This window comes from Cupressus sempervirens, chromosome 2 (genome assembly GCF_028749045.1).
Source record: "Cupressus sempervirens isolate cs-2001-9-10 chromosome 2, ASM2874904v1, whole genome shotgun sequence".
Classification (NCBI taxonomy): domain Eukaryota; kingdom Viridiplantae; phylum Streptophyta; class Pinopsida; order Cupressales; family Cupressaceae; genus Cupressus; species Cupressus sempervirens.
The window spans coordinates 737,759,394-737,775,537 of NC_143119.1; the positions used below are offsets into that span (position 1 = coordinate 737,759,394).

At 37.7% G+C, this 16,144-nt stretch overlaps 1 protein-coding gene across 1 annotated transcript in view; it reads right to left on the reverse strand.

Annotated features, from left to right (window-relative positions):
• Positions 1-16,144, reverse strand: part of LOC149575494 (uncharacterized) — a 233,461-nt gene that overhangs the window by 120,086 nt on the left and 97,231 nt on the right. The gene's annotated exons all lie outside the window — the stretch shown is intronic.

Sequence of the window (16,144 nt, forward strand, 5' to 3'; positions counted from 1 at the left end):
CAAAAGAGAAATCATATCCATATGTAATGAATGAAGATGAAATGTGAATGAAAATGGAATATGGAATGAAGATGGAATATGGAATGAAGTATTATGAAGGTGGAAAATGGAAGATGGGAATGGAAATGAAATGAAAATGTGTGGTGTAACGCATGGGAATGCATGCAAAGGGATATTGCTGATTTCCAAAATGTGACTTAGGGTTTTCAAAACGTTATTGCATGAAAAATGATTACATGTAAGTGTAACATGCAACGGGGGATAAAAAGTGAGATGCAATGCAAATGCGAATGGAGAATGCGCTTTACATGTAAGTGCGGGTAATGAGTGATGTGAAACATGGAAAGATGCAAAAAATGGAAAAGCATGTATTTGATCATGGAGCCGTGAGTGCATATGGGAGGACAAAAATGGAATGAAGCTTTAAGGAAAATGAACTTTATAGTCATCTTTAGTGAAAAGGTGAAGTCAAAGTACATGGAAGATGAAAATAACATCTTTTTGACTTTTCAAAAAGTGACTTTAAGTAAAAAATGGGGTTTTGAGATGCAATTACACGTAAGGCATTTCGTGTAATCGTGTCATACGAGTGAATGCAGAAAGTGAGATGAGTGAAAATGGAAGCAGAAAATGGGATTACATGCATGTGCGGATGGTGAATGAGATGGAAAACATGTAATCGCATTTGACGGATGAGATGCAAAGCAATGTGACATGAAAAATGGAAATAGAACGTGATGATGAAAAATGGAAATGGAACGTGATACAAAAGAAAAATGTACCTTTGGAAGGTGACTCAAACATGCCAAGATGCAAAGCACTTCAACACACAAATTCGAAACTGGAACTTGGGGAAGAACCAAAACATGAAAATAAACAAATTTTTCATTTTTAAAAAGAAAAATGCACTTTTAATGGCATAGATTTCAAGAAGTGGCAATCATCAAGCAATAATATGCATGAAAATAGCAAGATAAGCATGAAATGATGAGCAAGTTTAAAAATGTCCACTTACTTGGAGGTTATGAGCCAACATAGCAAGTTTTATGGACTTGAAGACCAATTCTTCCTCAAATCTAAATTTTCAAACAACTTTTGACTTTTTCTATACTTGTATTCAACAAATATTAACGAGCAATGAAGGGTCGAATTTGACATGGAAGTGCAAAATACATAGTCTCCAAAGACAATCTCATGCATTTAAAACTACAAAACAACCCCTCTTGATTGAAGGTGTGGACTAGAAATGCCATTTTTTGAGTTTTGTGAACAAAAACATGACTTTTCAATGCAAAAATCTGAGCCATTTTTGCAAAAAGTGGCCAAAACATGCATATTTTTGAGTCATTTTTGACTTGTGAATGCAAAAAAGACTTTCCCAAATGGATATACATGGATCCAAATGCAAAAAAATGGATAAAAACCTCAATTTTTCTGGGCTTTTTAGCAAAAACGTGATTCAAAGAAAGACATGAAACAAAAATGTTTTGGCTTCTAAAGTTGAATATGTGTATCACAATGCAATGACAAACACTTAAAACGCCAAATCAATTCCTCTATGGGCAAAAGCAAGAGCCAGAAATGGTGTTTTTTGAAGATTTTTCCAAAAATGTGCAATGGGCACCCTACAAATGCCCAAAACCAAACCAACTGCTGATAGTGATTTTAATGTCTTTGCATAGATTTGAGACCACATAACATGATCAAGAAGGAATTTATGCAAAACTGAAGATTGAACTACTATTGAAATGATATTAGTTTTCAAACTAATAAAATCAAATACATAACAAACTTTCCAACTCACTAATTACTACAGCATTATAACATGTTATTCCAGTCATGATTTCCAACTTGTTGCTACAGTAATATGAATAGTGTCGTGCTACAGTGCTGGTACAGTAAAAATTTGCCTTCAATCAGTCCAAGACCCTCATAAAAACATTCCTCCACAATGGCATAAGTATCGGACAAGAAATGAGAATGGTATGAGCAAACACCCAATCCACCTATAGTTGGAAATGCACCCAAGCTGCCTGTTAATGAATCTAATAGCAATGAATTCCAAAGGCCAAACCCCAAGGGAATGATGTCTAGAATGTCACAAGAGAGGATAGACGTCCTCTAATGCCAAGAACAGATCCATAACTCACGAATCCAATTTCTTCTCATATTCAACCTGCCTAACAATAGCCACAAGCTTTCCTTTTATTTCTACTTCATAGGGTCGACCACTTTTCACAAGCAATGTGAGATAAATAAAATAAAATAAAATAAAAGGCTAATAGTCACACAACTGGACAACTACTAAAGTGGGGACATTACAGTCCGCCCCCCTTGAAATTGCTTGTCCTCAAGCAACCTCAATCCTGTTTGCTGTAACACCTGCTCACTCTCCCAAGTAGCATCTTCCTCTGGCAGGTCTCTCCATCTGACTAAATATTCTTTAATCACCCTGTTCCACAAAGTCCTTTCACTGGTATCTACAATAGCCTCAAAAAACAATAAGAGCTTTCCCTCATTCAATGGTGGCAATTCTGCAAAAGGCACAACTCTCTGACCAATGGCTTTCTTGAGCCTCAACACATGAAACACATTATGCACCTGACTGCCTTCTAGAAGCTCAATCTCATAGGTAACCTTACCACCCTGGGAATCACTCTGTAGAGACCATAAAACCTAGGCTTCAACTTCTCTGCTCCACTCTTCTTAAGTGATGAGTGTCTATATGGTTGTAGCCTCAAATAAAACATATCCGCAACCTCAAAGCTGCACTCCATCCGGTGGTGGTCAGCATACAATTTCTGCTGATTTTGGGCTTGTATATTCTCCTTGAGCACCCTCAAAATATCCTGACTATCCTACAAGAAGTCTTTCGCTTTGGGCACTCTACTATCCCCCAAAACTAGATCCATGAAGCTAGGTGCTTCATAACCATACAGTGTCATGAATGGAGTCATCTTGATGGACATATGATAAGTGGTGTTATAACAGTACTCTCCAATATGTAGCCATTTGACCCAAGCTCTCTATTGTGCAGTCACATAGTTCCTCAAATATCCTTCCACCCATTTATTCACAATCTCGGTCTACCCATCTATCTGCGAATAATAACTAGTGCTAGGTGTAAGATCTATACCACACAACCCAAACAATTCTTGCCAAAAAACACTCATAAATTTACTATCCCGATCACTGAGAATGAAACTAGGTAGCCCATGTAACCTAAATATCTCTCTAAAGAAAAGATCTATAAACCTCTCTTGGCTACCAATTGTGCATCTATGAAATTATGTGTAGCCCAATGTCAATGAGTGAGATCACTTTCTACCCCTGGATAGTACCCCTAACCTTAAATATGATTGCCTTATGAGCCCCCATTAATCATGCCAATGACTTCTCATCCTCAAGAATGTTGCTCTCCTTTGTAGTGTTATCCTCGTCTAAATCAAAGTGTTGATCCTCCCTTTCTGACTGTGACTCCTCTGCTAAGAAATACTCCATTTGATTTGCCTTAGCCTTGAAAGGACACTTAGGAGATAAGTCCCAAGACTCTCTACAATGAAAACATAGCTTCTTCCTCCTTAACTCATTCAGGGTGTCATTATCCAACTTAATATCCCTTTTTGGCTGAGCATTCTTGTGAAAAAAAATTTTGTCCTTCTCCTTGTCCTTCTTCATATATGAATCCCTATGCTGAAATCTGCTCCTAAAAGAAGGTGCTAAATCACAAGCCTTTTTAGTGGCCTCCTATAATGTAGCTAGGTCATGCCCCTTGACCCAACCCCTCAAGGGATCTGAGAGTCCATCCGTAAACAACACTACTAACCTCCTCTCTGAAATATTTGTGACCAACACAGCTAACCTCTGAAATTCACTAATATACGTCTCAACTAATCCCCACTGCTTGAGTTGTGCCAACTCTGTAAACTATAGCTCAGGATCTTTGGTATCAAATCTCTCTATGAGTCTCTCACTGAACTTGTAAGATGCGATCTAATTATGTCCCAGGGTTACCATGCCATGGTGCCACCACTCATGCGCTGGACCATCCAAATGAATAGCCACATACTTGATAGCCTCCTCAAGCATAGGATTCAGCTGGAAGTATGTATCTAACTTCTGCACCCAAGCTCGTGCAATCATCTTCCTTGAAGCATCATAATAAGGTAAAGAAAGTTTCCCAACTTTCTTTCTCAGCTCAAAGTTTTGATTTCTCCCTCCTGATCTGGGCATGCATCTCATCCTCAAGTCCATATAATCTCTGAGGGAAATATCCGCCTGAAACTCCAATCCACTAACCTCCCAATCCCTCCTGAACTAGTCCTATAACTCGGTAATCTGCGATTCATTTACTGGTTGAACCGGCTCTCTGGATGGAAAGGTGGGTAGAAGAGATCTCGAGCTCGTTGTTCGAGCCAGGCGTGCAACATGTCTAAAGTTATCGGCCTCATTCCCATTGTTGCCATGCCCATTATTACCATTAATGTTATTCTCAAGACCGTTGTTGCCTCAGCCTCCATTATTATCATTGCCCTTATTGTTATTGTTTCCCCCATTGTTATCATTTCCATTGTTGGCATCACCTAGATTAATATTGACGCCCACCTATCTAGCCATACGCTACATCATCATATCCATTCGCCTATTCTACTCTTGTTGCATACACTGCCCCTCCTCTAACGTACCCAATAACCGTCTGAAGATTACCTCCTCCTGATCTGGACAGGTATTCCTGTCTCCACCTAATCCTATATTCCTATCATCTCACTCACCCAGTTGTCTTGTTCAAAGAATATCTCCTCTGTGTCTATATGACTAGATTGTATGTCCCTCTACACGGATGAACTAGACTGTTCGCTCTACAAATCTGAACTCCTACTTTGTCTTGCCTTGGTATTGCGCAAATTATAAAGCCCCTATCGCATGCTCAAACATAAATGCTTAGCCTTTTTAATTTCCGATTTTAGTGTTTTGACATTTTGTCAAACACTCTTTCCTCTCTCCAACTGTTCCAAATTCCCTATAAGACCTTCACAGGATGGCAAGACTTATAGCTCTAATACTTCTATAATGAGCACCCCAGAAATGCCCAAAAACCGAACCAACTGCTGATAGTGATTTTAATGTCTTTGCATAGAGTTAAAACCACATAACATGAACAAGAAGGAATTTATGCAAAACTAAAGATTGAACTACTATTGAAAAAATGTTAGTTTTCAAGCTAATAAAATCAAATACATAGCAAACTTTCCAACTCACTAATTACTCCAGCATTATAACATGTTATTCCAGTCGTGATTTCCCAACTTGCTGCTATAGCAATATGAATAGTGTCATGCTACAGTGCTGGTATAGTAGAAAACTGCCTTCAATCAGTCCAAGATCCTCATAAAAACATTCCTCCACAATGGCTTAAGTATCGGACAAGGAATGAGAATGGTATGAGCAAACACCCAATCCACCTATAGCTGGAAATCCGCCCAAGCTGCCCATTAATGAAGCTAATAGCAATGAATTCCAAAGGCCAAACCCCAAGGGAATGACGTCTAGAATGTCACAAGAGAGGATAGATGTCCTCTAATGCCAAAAACAGATCCATAACTCATGCATCCAATTTCTTCTCATATTCAACCTGCCTAACAATAGCCACAAGCTCTCCTTTTATTTCTACTTCATAGGGTCGACCACTTTTCACAAGCAATGTGGGATAAATAAAATAAAATAAAAGGCAAACGGTCACACAACTGGACAACTGCTAAAGTGGGGACATCACAAAACATGCGCTTGGAGGAAGTTTGGAAAAACATTTTTTAGCAAGATAAATCCATTTTTAAGTTACAAAATCCATTGCCAAGCAAAAACAACCCTAGTGGAGAAAATCTCATGCAAAACCATCAAGTAAATCTCTCACAATCTCCAAAATTAGGTTCTTGGAGGGGAAAGACATGTCCTTCGAAATTGGACCTTTTTGGGTCAATTGCATGTTTTAAAATGTGTAAGTCATCAAAATTGGATCTTTTGGGTGCTATTACATATTTTAAAATGTGAGAGTCATTAAAATCGCACCTTTTGGGTACTATTACACAGTTTAAGTTACATCTCACTTTTTATATGCAAAGACATGAAAACTTTACTTTTGATGCAATTATATCAAAAAGGTCCACTTACATGCTAACCTTTTGATGTAATGACGTCAAAAAGGTCCACTTTTGATAACAAGTTGAACTTTATATGCAAGGACATGTAAAGTATCCACTTTTGATGGATTTTACATGTAATTGCATATAAAAGGTCAACTTTTAATAACTTAAAACCAATTATTCAATTTAATTTCATAGAAATGTTACTAAATGAGACAAACAATATTAATATATCATATTAGAAATACAATACATAAATATCATTTAACAAGTAACATTTAAATGAGCATTTGATTTAAAAATCAAAAATTAAACTAAAAGTATACATTTATATAGTCACTTTAAGTGAAAAATTAAAAAGTAACTCAACTTAAAATTATAACATAAAGTGCACTATAGTCACTTAAAAATTTAAAAATAAAGTAACTTAAAGACATAAAAAAAAGTGAAAGTCAAACTAGAAATATAACATCATATTTTTAATTTGTGTTGTTGCATCAAAAAGGTCCACTTTTGGAGCACTAAAACGACCATAATTTTGATTGACAACTCCAATTGAGCTCCAGGTTAGATCAAATCGAAGGGAAAACTGAAAGCCATGACATGAGCATAACCAAAGGACTAAAATCCAACAAACACAAACTCAAAAGCAAATAAAAAAATAATGAAGGCCTCAAAAATCAAGCAAAGGCTCGACAGAAAGCAAAACGAAAAAGACTTAACGAAAGCCTTTAGTTAAAGGATTCATTATATCAATTGGTATCGATTGGTTGATCAATACTAACCAATTATATAATGAACTAAACTTAGAGAAATGTGAAACTAATTTGAAAAAGTTTCATATTGTTACCTACATTTTGTGATGACAAAATGCAGGACAACATGTTGAATTGTTCGTAAACTGACATGCAAATATAAATAGGGAAACGTGAAAAACCTTGCTTATGCGATGTTTTCTTTTATATCCCCAAGTCATTTGACCGTTTGTCATATAATTAAGTCATGTCTCGAGTTCTTTAACATGCGATGTTTTGATATTGTATCAATCGCAACATTGCTCCTTTGTGATCACTAACTGTTTTCAAGGATGCGAAGATGCAAAGCACTCAAGATAAAGGCCAACGCAACAGCGCAGCTGTTAAGGTTAACCTTTTAAGTTTGGGTTGCTAAGAGGTGATAAACTACAAATCGCAAGGTTGCGACTTGAATTAAGCCTCAGACATTTCAAGTTGCAATGATGCGAAGGCTATCACAGCTTCACAAGAAGTTAAAGTTAACCTATGGTTAAGGTGGCAAAGCAGCGAAAAGCTCATAATCACAATTTCGCAGTGTTAAGAGGTAAGTTAAAATTTAAATTTTGCAGTTGTGAAGTGGCGAAAGGTAACATCAACAGTTAGGCTCAGGGTTATTGCTTCATCGCATGCAATTAACAATGATCTATGGTTAAGGATGTGAAGCAACGATATATAGTCATGAGGTCTCATCATGAGTTACAATGTCAAGTTTTGAGGAAGGTAATGGTTAACTTCAGGGTGATTACCGCAGCATCACAGGTGACAAAGCAGATAAGATTTTTCAAAGTCATGAAAGTGCGAAAAGTAATAAGGGCAATTAAAGTTTAAAAGCTATCGCATCTTCGCATGTGGTTAAACTTGACTTGAGGTCAAGGTAGCGAAGTGGCAAAAGCTCATAGTCGCAGCTTCGAAGGGTTTAGTCATGAGTTAGAGTTTCAAGTTGCGAAACTGTGAAGCTAATTTAACAGTCAATGAAATAGCTATCGTACCATCGCAAAGCTTGACTTGCAGTTAAGTTCTTTGGTTGCGAATCTGTGAAGCAAAATACAAGCCAATTAAAATAGTCAACGCAACTTTGCACGATTTAAAGGGACCATATATCTGGCGGATGCGAAGAGGCGACAAGGTTAATGTTTGAGTCATCGCAGGATTGCAAGTAAAAGAAATGTTAAGACCTAAACCGCGAAGAAGTCGCAAAAAGGTCAGTGTAAAGGATTTTGCCACTTCGCATGTTAAAGAGATAATGAAAACTGTGAGCAATGATGTTGCGATGAGAAGTTTCGCGCCTTCGCAAGTATTAAGATGTGATTAGTTTCCAAAGCAGCGATGCTGCGATGAGTTGCCTTGTAGCCATTTCCCTGGATCACCGCACTTAATGACACCACAGTTAATGAAGTAAACAGTTAATAAGTTGCGAAATTGCAAAGATAGTCAAGTCTTATATGTTTTGCTACTTCGCTGTGGTAAATAAAGTGTAAGAACAAACAACTTCAATAAAGCGATTAAGACTTGAATAAAGAGATCATTGTTTCACAAGCTCATGCGGTCAACAAGGAAGTAGGGTTACGAAGCCGTGAAACAATTAAAGATAGCCCATTTCGCATGGTCACAGCCAGAAGTAAAGAAGAATGGTAAACCACTTCAAAGAAGAGATAAAAGGGAATCGCTACTTCCAAACTCTAGTTTTAAAATAATAAAACAGTTTTAAAAGCCCATGTCTAAGCTGGAAAAAGAAATATGAGTTGGAGGTACAAATAGTGAAAAAGTGAGAACATCACCAGCTTTTCAAGGACTAATAGGATCTCAAGCATGCCAGTTTAATGCCATTAATTCAACACTCCCTTTTGCAGAAACAGTTAGATAAATTCTAAGAACAAGTATTTTCATTACCAGTCACAAAGAATTAAAGTGCTAGAGTGATTTCTGAGTTGCCGAGTGAATTTCCAACATATTGCATTCAGAAATGTTGAGATAATTTGAAAGCAATGGCACAGAAGGAAGGAGAACTAATTGCACAGCCACAAATTGAAGAGTCTACTTCAAAAACAAAAAGCCCTAGCCCATTCGTAGATGCAAATTCTACCTAGTTCTTCCAATGCACAATCTACCAATGATCATGTGTTCAAAGATCCCTACGTTGTAATGTCCCCTTTTTAGCATTCATAGCATGATGTTGTCGTTAGCCTATTTCCCCACGGTCCCGTAGGCTAACCAGGACATTAAAGGGGCTTAGAGGCCATTTGGCCTAGATAGTTTCAGTTGCAGGTCTTTCTGAGGGGTTTTGAGGCAACTTTGGGCATGCTTACTATTTATAGTAAGTCATCTTGGACATGGGCAGGCATCCAGTGGCAATGGTATGTCGATGGTAATTGTTTAAAATCGACAAGAAGACTTGTTTATCATTGATAAGATTTGTTATGCATTGATAAAGCTATTTTATAAAGTTAAATTTAAATATTTAACTTTATTAATGCATAGACTATAGTTTGTGAGAAATATTTAAATTAAAAGAGTCCCCTTTATTTTATAACACATTGGAGACATAAGTTACATAAAGGGAGTTATGTTTTATCCCACATTGAGAAAACGAAAGATGAAGCTCTTGTGAGAACACTATAAAAGAAATGGAAGAGCTTTTTTTAAGCATGGTTGGAAATATCAAAGAAATTGGAGAATTTTCTGGAGGTTATGTCTCAATAGTTTGAAGGACGAAATCCCTTCAAGCTGAAAATCTTGACGCCATTAAAAGATATGGTCTTGAGATTCAACAGGGTAGCAATCCGAAAAAGTAGAAACGAAAAAGCAGTCCGAAAAAGCGGAACCGAAAAAGCAGGCGGAAAAAGCGGAATCGAAAAAGCAAGCGGAAAAAGCAGAATCAAAAAAGCAAGCGGAAAAAGCAGAATCGTAAAAGCAGGCCGAAAAAGCAATTCGAAAAAGTAAAGCAAAAGGGGCAACATTTAAGGAAAATTATTACAGCCATCTACAACCAGGTTCCTTTGTTAGTATTGTTTTTTTTAGGGTATTATAAGTTTCAGCTGTAAGTGTGCATTATACCAGCATTGTCATTTTGTAATCCATGTAAATGCCAAAGTCTTGGCCATATTTCATGAGCATTGTATTAGAAATTTGATTGCAATCAAAAAGATAATAGTTGCTGGTGTCATTTAAGCAATTCAATCTCATTATTTATCAGCTAGATAATTTGCATACCAACTGTTTGCAAAAATGCCGGTTGGCTGTAGGTGTTCTTTTCTCATGCTTAGATCGTAATATATGCACTGAATATTGTCAAAATTAGGAGCACACTCATGTTAGGTCATTGTGTAGTCCATTTTGAGTCTTCTAGCACAAGTTTCTCATTGATGCAAATTGAAAATAAGTCATTTAAAGCAAGCTGAAATACTATATCAGTCATATGTCTCTTGCATGTGAATTGTTTGACAAAATTCTTTGAGCCTTCAATTAGCATCTTTGAGAGCAGATTTGAGGAGGGTTATTACAGTGGTATCAGAGCTTGCTTGCAAAGTGTTTGACGAAATGTCAAACAACTGAAGTATAAAGATTTTTGGTGTTTGAAGAAATTATAACCCATTGGGGTTATTACAGTGGTATCAGAGCTTGCTTGCAAAGTGTTTGAAGAAATGTCAAACAACTGAAATATAAAGATTTTTGGTGTTTGAAGAAGTTATAACCTATTGGGGTTATTACATACGTATTTTGCAAAGATGCAGAGGTTCTTGATAGGAACGGGAGTGAATTATTCTAGTTTTTCTATAAAAAACGGACAAAGAAGGTTCCAATATGTAACCCATGGACCAGAAAATTGGGAAAATTTATCATGCCTAAGATCTTTGTGGATGTTGACCTAGTTAATGCATTGATAGTCTTACAATCTAGTCAACAAGTCCTTACATAGGAAAAATAGAAGCATATTCTTGGCACTAGATAAGGAGCCATTCATAGAAGCCTTTGATTTGGGAGGTCCAATGTCTTTACCAATTGACATGGATAAATTGAATGAAAATTTAAAAAATCAAAAGAGCTTCTACATAGGTACAACAAAGACAAGGCACATCCCTATGTCAAGAAAAGAGAAAGGAGAAATTCCAAAGAAGAAGGAGGTGGAAGACCTCATGACTCTCGAATTCTTTCAAAGGTATATGCAGAACACTACTTTTGGTCTGAACAAAGCCCTAGGTTCAGATGGAACTGTAAATGCTCTTGGTAGGCATTATGTCATGGCTTTGAATATTTAGGACCCAAACACAAATGTGGGGTATGACTTTGTCTCATACATCATCAACAAAATCCATGACAAGATTGTTGCTGCACGGGAGGGGAGAATGGAGAATTTCAAATTCCATCATTACTCCTTGATCATGGACCTGATTCTGTTCAGAAATATGCAATTCTTTGATCAGAGCTTTGTTCAGTGTTGTCATGTCCCCTTTTCAAATAATTAAAAATAATAATCTTTGCTAAGGCAGGCAGGCCCAAAAAGGTGAAGTTTCAGCAAAAGGGGATAATCTTTGGAAATGAATGGACTAATAAATGAAAATTATTATTAAAATATGTTTTATTAACCCCTCTTGGACGTGAGTTAGGGTTATGACCTCTTTTAAAGGGTTTGGAGGCATTTTGGGCTGATTTGAGAACTTGATTTTTGCTCATTTCTTTGTTATTCTTCAGAGGCTGCCAAACCTGTGGAGAAGGAGACCCAAGAACGGGAGTTTGCAGGTTTCCAGGGAGACCCAACAACGGGAGTTTGCAAGTTTCCAAGAAGGCTAAGGACGGGAGTTTGAAGCCATTCCATGTGCATGCTCATGCAGAGTTTGCCTTTGTGCTGAACAGTGCAGATTTGTGAGTTTTCGGGTGTATATTTTGTAAGAGTTTGGTGTTTCCAGTTGAGTATTTCATATCAGTTTGGGTTGCTGCTATATATCATACTTTTAAATATTAAAATAGAGCTAAATATATGTATTTGGATATGATTATACTTCTGTGATAGATTATTAAGTTTTTGTGGTGATTCCGGGCTATTCTATGCTGTTTTCGGGAGCCCGATGAGCATTGTTTTTGTCCTCCGTTTGGGAGCTATTGTGTGCAGTTATACAGATCTGAAAATTTCATTTTATAGGCTGTTATGCTGCTCAAATTTCTGTAAAAATGTCCACTTTCAGATTTATTAATAATAGGTGAAGCTGTTAAGCTTTTGGCACTATTTCTGGCATACCCGATTTGGGATTTCTTGAGAAATTTGGTGGATCTTTGTGATATTAGTTGTTTGATCTTGAAAATCTGATTAGAGGCATGAAATATCATACAAAATCAGAGAAAGGGACATTTCAAGTGTACAAAAGAGTGGGGAGAAAAACTACATATACAAAGATGGACAAGGGTATGGCAAAGATTCCACCCACATTCTAATGCTATTTCTTTTTATAATGACTTTGTGCACTCTGTTCTAAATATGATAGGATACCTAAGAATGTTACAAAAGTGGTTGAGCCCGTGTTTTGATGCTAGGAGACAGATAGGACATAACTGGGGAAGTGTTTTCCTTTTGTCCAACGGGATTATTACAGCCTCTCCCTATTCCAGCACAGAAATGGGAGAGTATCTCTATGGATTTCATTACAGGATTGCCGAGAGTGCAGAACAAAGATTCGAATTTTGTGGTTGTGGACAGATTGACGAAATTTGCTCATTTCTACGCTATAGCAGCTTATAGGTCAGCCTCTCAAGTAGCCGAGATATTTTTTTGAAAGGTTTTTCGTCTACATGGTCTACCTTGGACCATAGTAAGCGATAGAAATAGCAGATTTCTCAGCACTTTTTGGCAAGAATTATTCAGATTGGCAGGTACGAAGTTGACAACTAGTACAAGTTACCACACACAAACAGATGAGCAAACTAAGATAGTAAACAAGTGGGCAGAGGGTTATCTATGGAACTATGCAGTGGGGCAACAAAGAACTTGGGTTAAATGATTAAATTTAGGGGAGTACCGCTACAACTCCTCCTACCATATGTCCATCCAAATGACACCAAGTAGGCCCTTTATGGTAGTTGATGGGAACAAGACCCAAGAACCAAATAGACACAACAGAAAAGGGGAAAATTATATTAACTGAGAAAATAAGCTAGTACAAATAGTATAGGAAAATAAACTTCAAAACATGCCCTAAGGGCTTACAATAGCATAAATCTGGAGATAATTTCTCCTTTCAGTCCCTCCTCTCAAACTCCATTCCGAACTGCCTTTTACAATGCCAGAAATCTCCTTAAATAGACCCCGGAGGGTTAAGGACTAGGAGTACATTCTAGAAAGTGCTAGTAGGCATCCACCAACCAAATAGAAGGTTCCAGAAGCTGCGTTAAAAGTCGGTGCAAATCTAGAAGAATCCAGAAACGGTAACCGAACTTCCGGGAGGCATAACTTTTGAACCGTAGCTCCGATTGACGAACCGTTTACATTTTTGGAAAGCTCTCGAAGCGCTCTATAGCCCTGTGGACAAGCTTCGCTCGTCCCCCATTTTTCGGCCCTTTTCGAGGTCATTTAATGCCCCTAACCTGACTTTGAAGCATTCTTAGGAGGTCTCCAAAACCCGAAAAATTGCAATAACTTTCAAACTGTGGGGCCTTTTGACCTGATTCTTTTTCTGGAATGCTCTAAATCACAATTACATTCATCTGGCCAATTCACACCTTCTAGGTCACCAAAATGATGGCCAAATTGCATGCTCCTATTTTTTCGGGATTTTCTAGCACACTGATAGTTGAACTGTGAGAGTTGGAACCTTTATTTGACCCAAATGGGTGTCCAAAAATGAAAACCCATGAAACAGAAACTAAGTCTAAGTACATTTTTTTGGGTGACACAAGATTGCCCTTATACCTCTGGATGCTCCTGCATCAGTAGTGAACCTCTATCATTCACAGATCTGGCCTTACAGGATAGCAGAGCACCATTAGCTAGAGATTGGATACAAGATCAGCAAGACTCTGGTCTCTTTGGGAGAATATCATACAGGCTCAGAATCAGCAGAAGATTTACGTTGATTGCCATCGAACAGAGCACAGTTTTGAGTTGGGTGACATGGTTTACCTTCGTCTCCAACCTTAAAGGCAGAGTTCCTTGAAGAAAAGTGGATCTGAGAAGCTTCGGCCTAGATTTTATGGTCCCTATCACATTACCAAGAGGATGGGAGAGGTTGCTTATGAGCTGGACTTGCCAGATGACAGTAGAATCCATAATGTGTTTCACGTATCTTGCCTCAAGAAGGTGATTGGTCAGCATGTAGTACCTTTCATTGGATTTCCCCCACTTGGTGATCAGGGGAAACTAGTTTTGGTTCCAACCAAGGTGATTGAGATTAGGGAGAGGAAGCTGCATAACATATCTATCAGGGACTATTTAGTTCACTGGAAAGATTTTCCAAATGACGATGCCACTTGGGAGGGCAAATCAACCCTGCAGCATCCGACACTAAGATTGCTTGAGGGCAAGCAATCCCAAGAAGGGAGGACTGTAAATGTCCCCTTCTCCGCAATAGGTTTTCTATCTGGATAGGCTAACGACATTTACTTTGAGGATGCCAGCCAGTCACAGGATTCTATTTGGTTTCATTGAGTAGATATTTAAGTTGTGGTGCTTCCTATAGTTAAGTCACTTTATTTTATAAAGTTGATTTATAAAGTTACTTTATGACTTAAAGTCATTTTATAACAGAAGTAACTTAAGTGACTAAAAGATGAAAATGGCTTTTATCCCACATTGCCTAGTTGTGGGTATTTCCCCTCATATCGAGGTTATAAAAGCAAAGAGCTACATTCGGATTCACACCATGAAATTTGATATTGTTCAAGAAATACAAAATGTTGTTTTATGTGACTGGTTGGTCTTGACGACAAAACCCCTCGAAAAAAGAGTAGTTGGACGTAGCCCCAGCCTCTTGTTGAAGTTTCATCCATAGCTCTAACATGGAGTTGGAGCAAGTGATCAAGTAATTGTTTAACATTACCCATCTGCAAGTGTTCCATTGAGCTTATACAAGGATGGAGTATTCTGGAGATTAAATGAAGGCCACTATGTGAGTCGGCAGGTGAGGGCTGGAAGTTGTCATTTATATTGTCACAATAGGAAGGACGGCATTGGTCATATACAGTTAGACAGTCAACAGTCGGATAACTACGGGGTGTTGGAGGAGTACATTATCAGATATTCATACCATAGAGAAGAGAGGAGGAAATCACTCTTCTCATGGTAGCTTAGACAGTTAGCAGTCGGTGTTGGAGTGCAGACCCAAGTTGCACCGATACCCTAGACAGAGCACCAGGGGGTTCTATCGCAGGCCCTCATGAGTACAAACGAACTGGGTTAGCAGGTGAGACCCCATCCCAGCCGGAATCGCATGAGAGGTAGGCTATCCTCAGTCACGTTAGGATTATTGCTACTGTTATTTGTATTTTCAGACCAGTATTAATCATGGCCGTATACTGCTGTTAAACACCTAGAATGAAATGAAACTCAGTAATTAAATACTGATGATCAAGGTATTGGAGAGTACTGTGATCTCCTGACCTCTGTTTTGCATTCACATGGTTGCATAGTAGTCTCATCATATTGCAGGAAAGTTTATTTGTTAAAGCAAATCAGTTGGTTCTCCCTTCCAGCAAAGGATTAAATCAGATTACCCATTTTCTTGTCTGCTGTATTGGTTTGGTATATTTCAGATAAGTATGAATGTATTGAATCCGGGTTCACAATTCATTGGTTTCAAGCATAGTGATATCACCGTTTTCAGCAGTGAGAAGTACTGGCAATAATATGTCACCAGCAATGAGTAAATTGTATTTTTGTTCCAAACTACATATTCTACTCACTTCCCTTGAAATAATTATGTAAAGTTAAAAGGGTTGAAAACAATGTTTTGTCAATAGCTACTCATGTGTTGTTGGGGAAAACATCTGTTGATCTGGATAGGGGACATTACTTAGTTATAGCTCTGTTAACAAATAAAATCTAACTAAAGTTAAAAGGGTTGAAAACAATGTTTTGTCAATAGCTACTCATGTGTTGTTGGGGAAAACATCTGTTGATCTGGATAGGGGACATTACTTAGTTATAGCTCTGTTAACGAATAAAATCCAACTGTGATCAAAACTCTTCAGAGCTGCATCTGAAAAATCATACATTCTCAAGAAATT